General features: G+C 43.7%; 1 long non-coding RNA gene across 1 annotated transcript; it reads left to right on the top strand.

The window, feature by feature from the left end:
* The first annotated feature begins 6,055 nt into the window (after positions 1 to 6,055).
* LOC137323360 (uncharacterized) lies at positions 6,056 to 14,879 on the top strand. The gene is made up of 4 exons (XR_010963361.1): positions 6,056 to 6,145; positions 10,056 to 10,175; positions 11,709 to 11,983; positions 14,792 to 14,879. It is a non-coding gene; the product is annotated as an uncharacterized lncRNA (long non-coding RNA).
* Positions 14,880 to 15,140: the final 261 nt, after the last annotated feature.

Genomic DNA, 15,140 nt, shown 5'->3' with positions numbered 1-15,140 from the left:
CCTCTCTATGTTTTCTTGCTAAGGTTTGTGAACATTACTGTTACAGCCCAAGAAAAGAGCAACATTCAGAGAGAAGGACAAGGGGAGAGTAACAGAGACTCAAGGGTCGAGTAACAGAGAACATAGTTCTACTGACTTGAGGTAGTGCCCACCTTGATCTGTGAAAAGTCAATGAATGAGCTAAGTGCATGAATCGAATTGTGAACCCTGAATAATGTGTCAATGTTGTGTCTCTGGAATTTAAAATAAAGAAGCTGATAAATAGAATATGAAAATGCACCACACGGGTTCCACCATTCTGCATGTCAAACTTCTGAATTTTCCAGAGAGAAGCTTACCCCCAACAGCAGATAGAATTACATAGAATTACAAAGAGTCTACAGCACAGAAACAGGCCATTTGGCCCAAGTGGACCAGGCCAGCATTTATGCTCCACGTGAGCCTCCTCCTACCCCTCTTCATCTAACGCTATCAGCATTTCCTTCTATTCCTTTCTCCCTCATGTGCTTATCTAGCTTCCCCCTAAAAGCATCTATGTTATTCGCCTCAACTACTCCTTGTGGCAGCGAGTTCCACATTCTTGGCCTCCTGCGCTTTTCATCACTCCACCATTAGAGGCTGTGTCTTCAACTGCCTAGACCCTAAGCATTGGAATTGTCTCCCTAAACCTCTCTGCCTCTCTCTCCTCCTTTAAGACGCTCCATAAAACCTACCTGCTTGTCCAAACTTTTGGTCACCTGTCATAATATCTCCTTATGTGGCTCGGTATCAAATTTTGTTTGAGAACATTCCTGTGAAGTGCCTTGGGTCGTTCCAGTACATTAAAGGTGCTATATAAATGCAAGTTGTTGTTATTGCCACTCTTTGGGTAAAGGAGTTTCTCCTGAATTCCCTATTGCATTTATTAGTAACTATCTTATATTTATGACCTCTAGTTTAGGACTCCCCCAAAAGTGGAAACATTTTCACTACATCTACCCAATCCAACCCTTTGATCATCTTAAAGACCTCTATCAGGTCACCCCTCAGTCTTCTCGGTTCGAGAGAAAAGAGCTCCAGCTCGTTCAGCCTTTCCTGATAAGTATATCCTCTCAGTCGTGGTAGCATCCTTGTGCCTCTACATCCTTTCTATAATATGGAGACAAGAACTGTGCACAGTACTCCATGTATAATCTAACCAAGGTTCTATACAAGTTTAACATAACATCTCTGCTTTTCAATTCTATCCTTAGAAGATTAACTGGTGATTTGATCTAAGTTTTCAAGATATTAAGGGGAACTGATAGGGAAATAGAGAGTATTTTTCCACTGTTTGGACTAGGGCCAGGACACATAGCCTAAAAATTAGGATCAGGACTTTCAGGAGTGAAGTTAGGAAACACTTCTACACGCAAAGGGTGGCAGAAGTTTGGAACTCTCTTCTGCAACTGCTGTTGATGCTCGCTCAATTGTTAATTTTAAATCTGAGATTGATAGATTTTTGTTCACAAAAAGTATTAAGGGATATGGGGCTAAGGCGGATATATGGAACTAGGTCACAGATCAGCCACGATCACACTGAATGGCAGAACAGGCTCAAGGGGCAAAATGGCCTACTCCAGTTCTTATCCCTCTAGAAATGAACTTCAGTGTTTGGTTTGTTTTTTTTAAGGCCAGGTTAACCTGCATCACTACTTTTAGTGATTTATGTAACTGTGCCCCAAGATTCCTTTGCTCCTGTACTCCATTTTGACTCCTATTATCCAAGCAGCATGTGGTCTCCTTATTTTTCCTACCAAAATGCACAACTGCAGACATATCTATTTGGAATTCATTTGCCAGTTAGACGCCACTAAGTGTATTCATGTCTTCTTGTATTTTGTCACATTCTTCCCCAGTGTTAACTATACCTCCCAATTTGGTGTTGTTTGTAGCGTAGAATAGATGCCGGCCATTCTGTGTTTGATTACCACAGTCGTGCAGTTGAGGGGGGAGGGGTTTCGGATGGAGTCACAGAGCATCTCTTCTTGGGGATTCCAAACCTCTTGGATCCATTTTTCTGGCTGGATTCAAAGACTGTTTACAGTGCTGTTAGTTCAGATTGTGTCATCAAATGATGAATCAGTTTTGCTTATTATCTCTGCGAAAATTCATCAGCTCACCTTTGGCGTAAAGGGCACCACAAGGAATGTTTCACACCTATCAGCTCAATGAACAATCTGTAATATAATGCATTATGAAACTGGACCCTGACCACACATGTCAGTGTTTACAAACTAAGTTCCACAGCAATGACCAAGAGGAAATTGTATTTTTGGAAAACAAATATTTAAATGAATGGTAATTTTCACAGGTAATGAGCAGGTGCAGTAACTGTGGTCTGATTCCATCATTGCTCAGTAATCTGTGTCACTCTCATGGTCTGAAGTATATAAACACTGAGTGCAGTGAGTAGGAGACAGCAGGACTGAGCACCAAAGAGAAGCATTGTCCACCATCGTACACAGGCAGAATGAAAACCATCATCTTCATCCTTGCTGCAGTCCAGATTCTCCACTGTTCTGGTAAGGACTGATGTTTTATTTCACATTCTTCCAAAGTTACTTTAAACAAAACATTCATTTTACTTCATTCCTCGTGCATTTTTGTTTCTTAACAAAGCTGGATTTTGTTGCTTTGTTGCGTTACAGGACTCCTGGGGGATCATTTTAACTGTGGGCGACAGTGTAAAACAGGGGATATCAAATCGTCCACCCATTGTTCGCCTCTCCCGATTATAATTTTCCACTGAAATCAATGGAAACTAAAACTGGGAGTGATGTATAAGAGGTGACCAATCTGATAGCACCCGTTTTCCACTATCGCCAAAAGTGAAAATTACCCCCCTCGTCTTCTATAGCATCGTGAAGCCGATTTCTGCAACGAGCCCAACCAAACTCTGGGGCATAAGAATAAGATTCCTGTGGCAAATCTGTCCAGAATTTGTGGATATTTAAATCTCCATATGAGTGAGCCATTCAGCACAACAGGTCCATGCCAGTTTTTATGCTCCACACAAGCCTCTTCCCTCCTTGCTTCATGTAACCCTGTCAGCATGTCCTTCTATTCCTTTCTTCCTCGTGTTTATCTAGAAGGGGGTGGTGGAGGCAGATTCAATCATGGCTTTCAAAAGGGAACTGGATAAGTACTTGAAAGGAAAAAAATTGCAGGGCTACGGGGTCAGGGCAGGGGAGTGGGACTAGCTCGATTGATCTTGCATCGAGCCAGCGTGTACTCGATGGACCGAATGGCCTCCTTCCATGCCGTAACATTTCTATGATTTTATGATCTAGCTTCCCCTTAGAAGCATCAATGTTATTTGCCTCATCTGCTCCTTGTTGTAGCGAGTTCCACATTCTAACCACTCTCTGGGTAAAGAGGTTTCGCCTGAATTACCTATTAGATTTACTAGTGACTATCGTTTTTTATGACCCCCAGTTCTGGTCTCTCCCACAAGTGGAAACATCTTCTCTATATCTACTCTATCAAATATTTACATAAATTAAAGACCTTTATCAGGTCACCCTCAGTCATCCGTTTTCTAGAGAAAAGTGCCCCAACCTGTTCAATCTTTCCCAATTGGTAAAACCTCTCAGTTCTGGTATCATCCGAGTAATTTTTTTTTGCACTTTCTCCAATGCCTCTAGATCCTTTTTATAATATGGAGACCAGACTGTTCGCAGTACTCCAAGTGTGGTCTAAACAAGGCTCTACTCAAGTTTAACATACCTTCTTTGCTTTTCAATTCTATGATCAAGAAATGAACCCCAGTGCTTGGTTTGCTTTATTTATGGCCTTATTAGCCTGCGTCACAACTTTTAGTAATTTGTGTATCTGTACCCCCAGATCCCTCTGCTCCTCTACCCCATTTAGACTCTTATTATACAAGGAGAATGTGGTCCCCTTTTCCTTCCTACCAAAACGTAATACCTCACCCTCATCTATATTGAAATTCATTTGCCAATTACATGCCCATTCTGCAAGTTTATTAATGTCTTCCAGTATTTGGTCGCAGTCCTCCTCGGTATTAACTGTAGCCCCAATTTGGTGTCATCCGCAAAGTTTGAAATTGTCATTTCGATTCCCGAGTCCAAATCGTTGATGTAAATGGTGATTCCCCAGCACCGATCCTTGGGGAGCACCGCTTCCCACCTTTTGCCAGTCTGAGTAACTAACTTTAACCCTCCTCTCTGTTTTCTGTTTTGTAACCAGTTTGCTATTCATTCTGCTACTTATCCCCTGACTCCACATGCACTGACCTTAGTCATGAGTCTACCTTGCGGTACCTTATCGAAGGCCTTTTGAAAATCCAAATATATTACATCCACTGCTACTACTGTTGCTGATCACTGGGTAGTGATAGTCCCTGGACAAGAGTGAAAGGCCTGCTGATGCTCATTTGGAAGGAGAAGTATGTGGCAGGAGTCGGTATCTCTCCCTCACCTCTGACCCCACGACCTTTCCTAGGTCTCCGCTCAATTTCAGGCCTGAAAAGAAAATTACTCTTCCCATCGAAGTGGTCTTCTCTTGTCCTGCTACAGTACCACCTGCATTTCTCTCTTCAGCAGTGGCAGGCTCCCTCTTAGTGGCAGAGATTGGTGGCCCAGGAAAAGGTTCAGAAGTTGGCTATGAGACTGATACCTCATTTAAGGGCCCGCAGTTACCTGGATAGACCAAATGAGCTGGGGATTTTTACCTTAGAAAAGCATAGACTTCAAGCAGAATTGATTGCGGTCTTTGAAATAATGAAAGAATTGGAACATAGGAACAGGAGTAGGTCATTCAGCCCCTCGAGCCTGCTCCACTATTCAATTAGGTCATTGCTGATCTGTACCTCAACTCCATTTACCTCCCTTAGCTCCATATCCCTTGATACATTTACTTAACAAAAATCTATTGATATCAGCCTTGAAAGCTCCAATTGTCCCAGCATCCACAGCCTTTTCGGCAAAAGAATCCCAGATTTCTACCATTCTTTATGCTTCCTGACTTCCCCCCTAAATGGCCTAGCTCTAATTTTAAGATTATGTCCCCTCATTGTTGATTCACTCATTAGAGAAATAGTTTCTCTGTATCTACTGTATCGAATCCTCTTAATATTTTAAACACGTTTAGACTCACTCCAAGAGAGCTTTTCGAGCTAAATAGGTTATGGAGGACCAGGGGGCATTAGTATAATTATGTAAGCATCAACATAAGGAACTATGTTAGATACTAGGAGGTACTTCTTTTCACGGAGTGTGGTCTTGCATAAGTTGCCAAGATGTGCAGTGAGCACAGATTCAAAAGGGAGCTGGACGAGTTCCTGAGAGCGGCTGACATAAAGAAGGTAGGTGGGTTTCTGGGAGTTGTATAACAGCCAATGTGGTCTCCTGGAGCTTGCTTGATCGGCTTTGGGGATTGGAGAGGAATTTCCTGAATTGGTGTAAGGTTTTCTTTCCCCTGGTTTTTTGCCTCTCCCAGGATTGTGTAGTTACGGAGGATGGGGTTAAAGTTGTGCAGAAGTTACACCGTGCCAGAATAGGACAGGCCGTATGGTCTTTACCTGTCTTTATTTGTATGTCTCATAATCCATTGGGAGTCCACCCTTCATAGACAATGACCCCTGACCCAGGAAACCAGGGCAGAGTCAGGCCGGCAGGTGGAAATCCTGACAGGAGGAAGGAAATTCAGCCCTGTATCTCCTACTAATGGGATCCTAAGCACCGAAAATACTGGATTTCCTCTTTTCAGATTGGACTTCAAAATTAAACACGACACATTTTCCTCTCTCATTCTGCCTGATTTTGGTCAGATCTGGATCCATGCCACCAACTGTCATCTGCAGGATTTGCCACCGGAAGTGATGTCTGTTTGTTAAAGGAAAACAGGGTAAAAAAATGGCAGGAGAGAAACTTCACGATGGGAACGAAATTAGGGGAATTGATCTCTCCATCAAGGGAATGGCAGAGCATGGGGAGCTGTGGTTTTGATTGAAAAGGTAGTCAAAATATACTAATAATGCACCAATTTGCTCTTTCATTCAGGACAATCTGTTAATGAATCAGTAGATGCTTCAATTTTTAATCTGAATGAAGAAACTCCATTGACTAATCTCATTACCGTGACCAGATTTGAAATAAATGAAGTGAGTACCACCAAACCTAATGAAATTCGACATTCTTTTCTCTCATTTAGTGAAATTAAATCTTTCTGTACCTAAAGACACTTAACGATTTTCTGTTGATCCAAAAAGAATTTAAATCATTTCTTTATGGTGAGAATCAATTTTTCAAAAAATCATTCTAATGTAAGAAACGGTAGAAAGTAGTCATTGTAATGTGTTTCAGAAAGCTTCAATCCAATCTGTTTCAAAGTGTCACTGCGTCAGAGCAGGAAACTGTTCTATTTTCCGAGAAGTAAAGGGAATTAGGGGTTACGGGGAGCGGGCAGGAAATTGGACAGGAATTTAGATTTGAGGATAGGATCAGATCAGCCATGATCTTATTGAATGGCGGAGCAGGCTCAAGGGGCCGATTGGCCTACTCCTGCTCCTATTTCTTATGTTCTTATGAATTGTAAAAATTTCTACATCCAAGCCCTGATTTTGCGATATCCTTCCGGTTACATGGTGCCTCGTAGGCAGTTTGAGTAGGTCAGGAAATTGGGCACGAGCCCTTGCACTCCCGATTCTCCACGTGCCCGATTATCTACCAGGTAATTTTGGGGGAATGAGAAACCCCCTCACTGCAGCTGGGCACAGATACAATGGCGACCATGATATCAGCCAGATAACTACTGAAGCAGTGATTCTGTTGCTGAGACAGTCCAGATAAAGTGTGAGAAATCATTACTGTCTGGTGCATGCTGCCCAATTTAGCCATTCAAAGAGAGATGCGTATGGAACTGGAGAATGAGGATGACAATGGGACAGCAGGCCCATAAGAAGATGGGCAGGAAGAAGAGCAGGGAAAGATGGAGGGACATGATGTTCAGGCAGGGAGAGTGATCCAAAACTCTGTCATAGAGAAGTAGTTCCAATAAGCAACATCTACTCCCATCTAACATCGTTCATCAATCCATGATACAGTGGAGGTCCCACAAATAGCACTGAAACTGACCTGTCACATTGCCCATGGTAGCCAGTAATTAAACATTTCTCCCCCATTCTCCCACTAACAGCATTGAAGCACCATCCGAAGGGGGAAATATAATTTCATGTTTCATTACAGCGTCTATAGAATCTTTCACCTACACTCTTGTGTCCCCTTGGTGGCTGTGGAAGGTTTGCTCGATTGACTTCATAATCTTAAACTGTGCCCAAGTATTCCCTGAATAGATGCAACAACTTTGATGGCAGGTAGACGTGAATTGTTATGAGCCTCCGAGGGTGGCCAAGGCAGTGATCCTCTGGGTCCAGGGGCCACGTGTGACAACATTGTGATTGCCAGTACCTACCCACTCTCTCAGGTACCTGTTCTATTTTTCATGGGTTGGAGTGGAAAGGTGTACAGCCAGCTTGAGAGGAAACTATCTCAATGGCCCCATGTGCAGCCATGCCGCTAGTACTCAATGCCACAACTGGCAGTCCAATTAGCTGGAAGAGAACAGTCTCCAATGCAGGTGAAACCCAACTTCACGGCTCTTTCCAAACTATCTCCTATTCTTCTCGAACCTGCAGCGATTGACACTTGTAACTGGGGTGCCCGAGATTTCCATGGGTCATAGTGTTTGTTCGAAGAAAACTGTCCTGCAATTGGTCCCTCATTGCTTGGGAGCTCCCCTGCAGATGTTTTTGAAGATATCAATCATTCCACAATACTCTGCCTTTTCCCACATTGCTCATTGCTGCCATGTGTCACTGAGGCAACGGAGCTTCAGAATAGAAAAAAATACTTTTCCTGTCAGGATGACCGTTATTCCTTTAAATGCAGCTGGCTGCTCAGAATTTGCAAATGGTAACCAGTCATCTTACAGGCTGACTCCCTGCGTAAGCTTTCTGTGTGCAGTGAGTCCAGGCATAGAGGGGTGGGCTGTAGATTGTAACATTTAGTGCAGCCTCCCCCTTCCCCCTGGCACTCATATCACACGTCTGCGCAGCCTCAATTTTGCTGGGTTTTCAGTATGTCGTGGAGCACAATGGAGGTTTTATTTTGTAGATTCCATCAGACAGGGACCAAAGAATACAAGCTTTCAGGTGGACCATTTATCCCTAACTGACTGGGCCACCAACAAAAAGCTTCTGTTTAAAAAAGAAACAGGCCCGAGTGACTGAGATGGTAGTGAAGTAGATGGAAAGGAGTGGTTATAGTCGCTCACCCTCTATTTACCTGGATGATATAATTGATTTAGAACCTGTTTGCCTGCCTGTTGTGAAATGATCTGTGACTTGTTTAAAGCAGCGAGCTTAGTGAGGTAATGAAAGATTCCTTTGTACTGGTGAGTCTGGACTCAGTATATATGGTTGACAGCTCGAGGTTATTGAGTTCATTTGTTTGACCCACCCCTCCAAATCATTACTGCTATGCAGAATTCAATAGAATTTGAAGTGTTCATGTTGTGGATTTCTAAGACACAGTAATAAGGGGGAGAATTTCAACCCCTACGACGGGTGGGATAAGGGTGAGGGGGGGTTAAACCCGCCCCCAACCCGCCTTGAACACGTCCACTTGTGCTTTTAACAGAGGCAGGTTGGGGGGTGGGTGAGTAACCTGCTCTCGAGAGGTGGGTCAGTAATTTAAATATGTTAATGAGGCTGCAGCCTCAGATTTTAGCAGAGTTTTACATCTAACGGCTGCGTGCCGGGTTTCCCAGGACTATGGAAACGTGACAGCTGAAGGGAGGGGTGATCGGGGGGATCCAGCGGGTAAGTGCTTTTCCAGCACTTCATTTGGGCCAGAAGGAGGAGGATTCCTTTCCCCGGCCCCCCAAGCTAACCTGCCGAGGTCGGCCTCCCTCCCCTCGATCCGCAGACCACCCCTCCACGATCCACTGAGCCCTCTGCGATTCGAAGATCCCCCAACCCGTGAATTGAAACCCCTCCTGCTAAGCCGCAAACCATGATTCAAAGCCCCCCAGACCTGCAATCCGAAGCCCCTCCCACGGAACCCCCCAACCCGCCATTCGAAGCCCCCAAGCTCATGATCCGAAGCCCCTCTCCCCGCGAACTGAAACCCTCCCGGTGTTGTCCACACCACCTCCCCTCCCTCATACTCACTCCCTCCCTCCTCTCCATTTCCTGCTTCGGTCTACCAGTGCAGGCCTTCCTGCCCAGCAGCCAGTCTCTCAATCTGGCTGGCTGGCGGCCGAGAAATGAAGAAAATAAATTCAAACCCTGCCGTTAAATTACTCAGGACTTCCGCGTTCCCAGAATTTCCGGGTATTCCGGTCCTTACAACTCCATCGCTCCCTCCCCAACTCCCCATAAATATCGGGGACAAGGTCTCTGCAAAAATAATCCATAGGAATCTCAAACGCTTTATTATTTTGTTATTAGAAAGCAATATTAAGTGCTAATGAGAATTATGTACTATATTGCTATTTCACCTTCTGATTTCTCTTTGCTTCCACAAAAAATAATGTACTACAATAAATTGTGTTTGTAATTTTAACCTGTACGGCATGGTCTGTCAGCATGGTCTTTTCCACCTATTAGAGTGATCACGAGTATAAAGTGGGCAACCCGTACTATTTCTGGCGTTATCGAGCAGTAAAATGGTATACTGCTGGCCCTGAGGAACACTGCAAACAGTTCACTGTGTAGCAGGTAGGAAGCTGCCTTTTGTGGTGAGCACGAGTGAAGAGTGTTGAGAGCTGGCCTGAATATTAACAGTTACCATTTTCTTTCTCGCAAGTTAATAAATCAACACGAGGACCTGCAAATCTCTCGATTCACTGTACAGCCTTCCCAAATCACATGATCAACACAATAATTTGATAAATGCTTCCACTTACTGACTATAATGTTTGCAAAACTCATCATTTCTGTCTGGTAATTATCATGTATTGTTTAAACACTCATCATTGATTTTTCCCTTCTAATGTTATTCCTTTGCTAGCTAATTCTTACAGACAAAGGCCTACAAGTCAATTTGACGTTTGATGTCCAGGAAACTGTGTGTTTTAAAACAGCTCGAGTAGTTTTGGCAGAATGTCCACTGAAACCTTTACCATCTGCTGTAAGTATCACATTTGTGAAGAACACACTCTCAGGTTTGCATGTCTGGTTCGCATTATGGTAAATACGGACTGCAGTGAGTCCCAACACAGTAACACATCTGAGATGTGAAAGAGCAGGAGAGCAAAACCTAAACATTTTATTCATATCTTCTGAACTTTGTGATATGTTAATCCCTTTGAACATATTTCAGAGCCTGTTCTTCTCTATAATAAAAAATATAGGGTCCTAAATTCAAACCCATTTATCCTGTTTTATGGAATGATAATCAATTTAGCAGGGCCGAGGCCCACGCCCAATCTGCATGGGAGTTCAAGCCACTGATAAATTGTTCGGGCCTTTTCCAAATATTGAAATGAGCTTCGTGTGCTCACTTCCAAATCGGATTCGTAAATCCCTTTAAACTGGTCAGAAATTGCACATCGGAAACTCCGACCATTATTTCTGGGTTGTTAGCAGCCTAACCAGAGGTCTTTAAAGGCCACTCAGAAAAAGGCCATAAAACTTTCAGAAAAGCCGTTTTTATTATCAGAATTAGCAGTGCTCCTCCTGTTTCCAGAAAACCTCCCTCCCGATCACTTCCACCGCCTCCCCTCCTGGAATTATCTGTGGCACTCAGCGCTGACTAAAATTACTTAGGCCCTGACAGGCATGCTGTCAATGATGATGAGGCCCGAGGCTGGATTTAGTTTAGCCTTTGGGCCTCTCCGTTCTGGCACACCGCTGGAATCTCAATCATTAGTTTATTTATAAATTTACAGGAATTTCTACAGCAAAATTGTAACAATTTTTCTCTGCTGTGAGCAACACAGCACAGAGGGAGAGGGAAGATCTTGACCTCCTCTCAGTATTGCCAGGTGCCAGGGTCTCTCCACAATGTGTTTCTTCAGGGCGCAGTTCCCACCCACTGAGTACTGTCAGTCTGCATAACACTATAATCTGTGCACTTTAAAGTAATTCTTTGTGTGAAACACTTTGAGAAATCTCTGACAGATATTTCACACCACAGATCCCCATTAGTGCCAGGTCCCATTTCCCTTTTCCATTGGTGCCAGATTTCAGCACCTTCTCTCCCACCGCCCCACTCCACCAGTTGTTTCAGTTCCTACTTTCCCCCCTCCACCCGCCTCTTCCCCCCACCTCACATAACAGTCAATGGACGTTAAAGTAATTCATTGTATGAAGTGCCTGGAGAATTCTGTGAGAGATGTGTCATACCTCAGAACTCTACTGTTACCAAGCACCAGCTCCCTTCCAGTGGTGCCAGGTGCCAATGTCCTTGCCCAATGCTGCCAGGCCCAGGCTGCATTCCAGTTTGCTTTAAGGCCTCCTCTGAAGAACAGCACCTCGACAATGGAACATTCCCTCACTCCTGTACTGAAGTGGCACAGGGAACATCATAGCTAATGTAGATTGCAGTCACTCAAAACTCATTTTACAAAGAATCTGATATGACCAAGCATTATCGTGCATGAAATTACACCTGAGAACCTGTGCTGTTGATTTATTTCTGTGCCATGTTCTATATCCATAGGTAACCGCCAGTTGTACGAGCATTGTCCGGTATGCAAATTTTGTGATTCAGAAGGTTGAGATAACCTGCGAGCCTGACCTAATTACACCTGAAGAACCAAAGGATATTTTAACCATATCAGGTGCGACGACGACAACGACGACTCCAACGACGACGACAACTCCAACAACGACAACGACGACTAGAACCACTCGGGCACGGGGCAGCGACAGTGATTCGGCTTCAAATTCTGGAAGTGACAGCAATGAATCCTGACCGAGAAAAGCAGGGATGAGGTAATATCACAACTTTTAATTCATGTTACCACAGAATCCGGTATTGTTTGAAAGATTGATATTTTGTTTAATGCATCAATTTTAATGAAAAATTAGGCACGAGTATAAAACGGGGAACATATAATATAGCCTAAAATAGTCCAAAACTAGGGGTCAAAAATATAAGATAGTCACTTATAAATCCAATAAGGAATTCAAGAGAAACTTCTTTACCCAGTGCGTGATTAGAATGTGGAACACCCTACCACAGGGTGTAGTTGAGGCGAATAACAAAGCTGCATTTAAGGGGAAGTAAGGTAAGTACAAGAGGGAGAAAGGAATAGAAGGATATGCTGATAGGGTGAGATGAAGTAGGGTAGGAGGAGGCTCGTGTGGAGCATAAACACCGGCTTGGATCTGTTGGGCCAAATGGCCTGTTTCTGTTCTGTAAATTCTCTGTAATTCTATTGACATACCGTTACATCAGAATTAGCAAATGGAGGAAACATCAAGTAGCATTTATATGGCGCATTTAATGTCATTAAACATCCCAAGGTGCTTCACAGAAGCGTATTCAAACAAAAATTGACACTGAGCCAAAGAATATTAGGAATGGTGACTAAAATCTCAGTCAAAGAGGTAGGTTTTAAGGAGGGTATTAAAAGGAGAAGAGAGCGGTGGAGAGCTTTAGAGCGGGAATTACACAAATTGGGGAGATGCAGAGGTATGGAGAGGGAATTTCAGAATATAAGTCTGAGACAATTCAAGGCATGACTGCCAAAGGTGGGGTGAGGGGAGTGGGAGATGCATAAGAGGCCAGAGTTGGAGGAATGCATATTTCTTGGAGGGTTGTAGGTCTGGAGGAGGTTACAGAGATAGGGTGGCGGAGACAATGAAAGGATTTGAACAAGAGGATGAGAATCTCAAATTGGAGCTGTTGGTGGAGCGGGAGTCAGTGTAGGTCAACTAGCACAGGGGTAATGGGTGAGCAGGGCTTGGTGCGGGTTAGGATACAATCAGCAGAGTTTTGGCTGAACTGAAGTTTATGGAGGGTGGAGGATGGGAATACAGCCTGGAGAGCATTGGAATTGTTGAGTCTGGAGGTCACTAAGGAATGGAGGAAGGTTTTGCAGTAGATGGGTATTGGAACAGGAGGAGACGGGCGATGCTACGTAGGTAGGTGGCAATAGATGGTCTTTGTGATGGGGAGGACAGGGTCGGAAGCTCAGCTCAGGATCATATAGGATGCTGAGGGTGTAAACAATCAGCTTCAACCTGAGACAGTGGCCAGGGAGGGGCTGGAATTGGTGGAGAGAGAGTAGGAGTTTGTGGCAGGGGCCAAAGAAGATGGTTTGGGTCTTCCTTATGTTCAACTGATGCAAACTGCATCTCAACCAGGGCTAGATGTCAGATAAGCAGCCTGATAATAGAGGCAGTAAATGGGTCGAGAGGGCCAAGTGAGGACAATCCCACTCAGCTGGACAATGGAGGAGAGGCATTGGAGAAGGATGATGCACTTGACCATGTCAAAGGTTGCAGAGAGGTTGAGAAAGATGAGGAGGGATATTGCGCCACAGTGACAGAGGATATCTTTTGTGGCTTTGATTGGGGCTGTTTCCATGCAGGGTGGAAACCTAATTCAAACATGGAGTTGTGGGACATGGATTTTGGAGGAATCAATACATTCAAGTACTTTGGAGATGAAAAGGAGATTGGAAATGAGTGGGCACTTTGCAAGGACAGAGGGGTTGAGAGTAGGTTTTTTGAGGGGTGTGATCACAGCAGTTTTGAAAGAGAGGGGGACTGTACCTGAGGAGAGGGAAACATTTTTAACATCAGCTAGCATGGGGGCCAGACAGGGAAGTTGGGTGGTCAGCCGTCTAGTGGGAATGGGATCGAGAGAGGAGGAATACGACCTTATAGAAAGATGAGATCAGAGAAGGCATGAGGCAATATAGGAAAGTTGTTAGAGAAAGACACGGGTTCAGGGCCAGAGCAAGGGGAATCTTGGAGGAAATTTGGCTTTGTGGGCAACGGGAAGAGGTGGCAGAGGCAGCTGAATGGATGATCTCAATTTTAATGACAAAGAAGTCCATGAGCTCCTTGCACTTGTTGTTGGAGGTGAGGGTGGAGGGGGCAGAGGAGAGGGACATAGGAAGACAGTTTGTAGCGGAGAAAAGAAGCTGGGGTTATTTTTACATTCCAAGATGATCCTGGAATAGTGAGCGGTCTAGACAGAGGAGAGCAAGACCCGATACTGCTTGATGTGGTCCAGCCAGATCTGGCGATGCAGGACTATACCATTTATGCATCAGATACATTCAAGTCCACGCCCCTTGAACTGGAACCATTGGAACAGCCAGACTTGGTTCGATGTATCATCTAAAAGATGTTACATCATTTTTGATAAATAAACTTTCAACTAGTAACCAAATATTGTTTATGAATAGCAAAATACTGCAGATGCTGGAAATCTGAAACAAAAACTGAAAATGCTGGAAAAGCATTTTCCAGGTTTCAGGTCGAAGGCCTTTTTTCAGAACTGGAAGGTGTTAAAGAGTTAAAGTTTGTCGGAGAGAAGAGCAGAACTTCTTCATGGTGGGCATTCATGGAAGAGAAATGGCAGTGAATTCAACTTTAACTCTTTAATATCTTCCAGTTCTGACGAAAGGTCTTCAACCTGAAACGATAACTCTGATTCTTTCTCCACCGATGCTGCCTCACTTGCTGAGCTTCTCCAGAATTTTCTGTTCTAATAACCTGTTAAAATGTTTGATCTGAAATTCAGTTGGAAAATGTCAGTTTATTCGTTCATTCATTGACTTGCAGGATTAACGAGAAAAGTGGAAAAGAAAGGCAAAACCAGACAAGAAACATGAATCAAAACTCTGCAAGGCTTCAACACATCTCTGCAGTCATTTAATTTTGCAATGTTGCTTTTAAAGAATATAATTTGTGCTTAATAGCTAAAATATTTAGGTTTTCATAACTGTACCTTATCATACTGGTGTTAATGATTTGTCACTGCTAAGCAACATGCCACTAACTATAGTCAAAATAGAAGTTGGATCTTTGGCACTTACCACACACAAGTGTTCCGTACTCTTAAAGGAACTCGTAAAATGCACCATAATTGTCCCTATCCAACACATCCTTTGATGGCAGGTTTGATTAACTT

Source organism: Heptranchias perlo, chromosome 7 (genome assembly GCF_035084215.1).
Source record: "Heptranchias perlo isolate sHepPer1 chromosome 7, sHepPer1.hap1, whole genome shotgun sequence".
Taxonomy (NCBI): Eukaryota; Metazoa; Chordata; class Chondrichthyes; order Hexanchiformes; family Hexanchidae; genus Heptranchias; species Heptranchias perlo.
The sequence above is the reverse complement of the archived record's forward strand: the minus strand, read 5'-3'. Positions and strand labels throughout refer to the sequence as shown.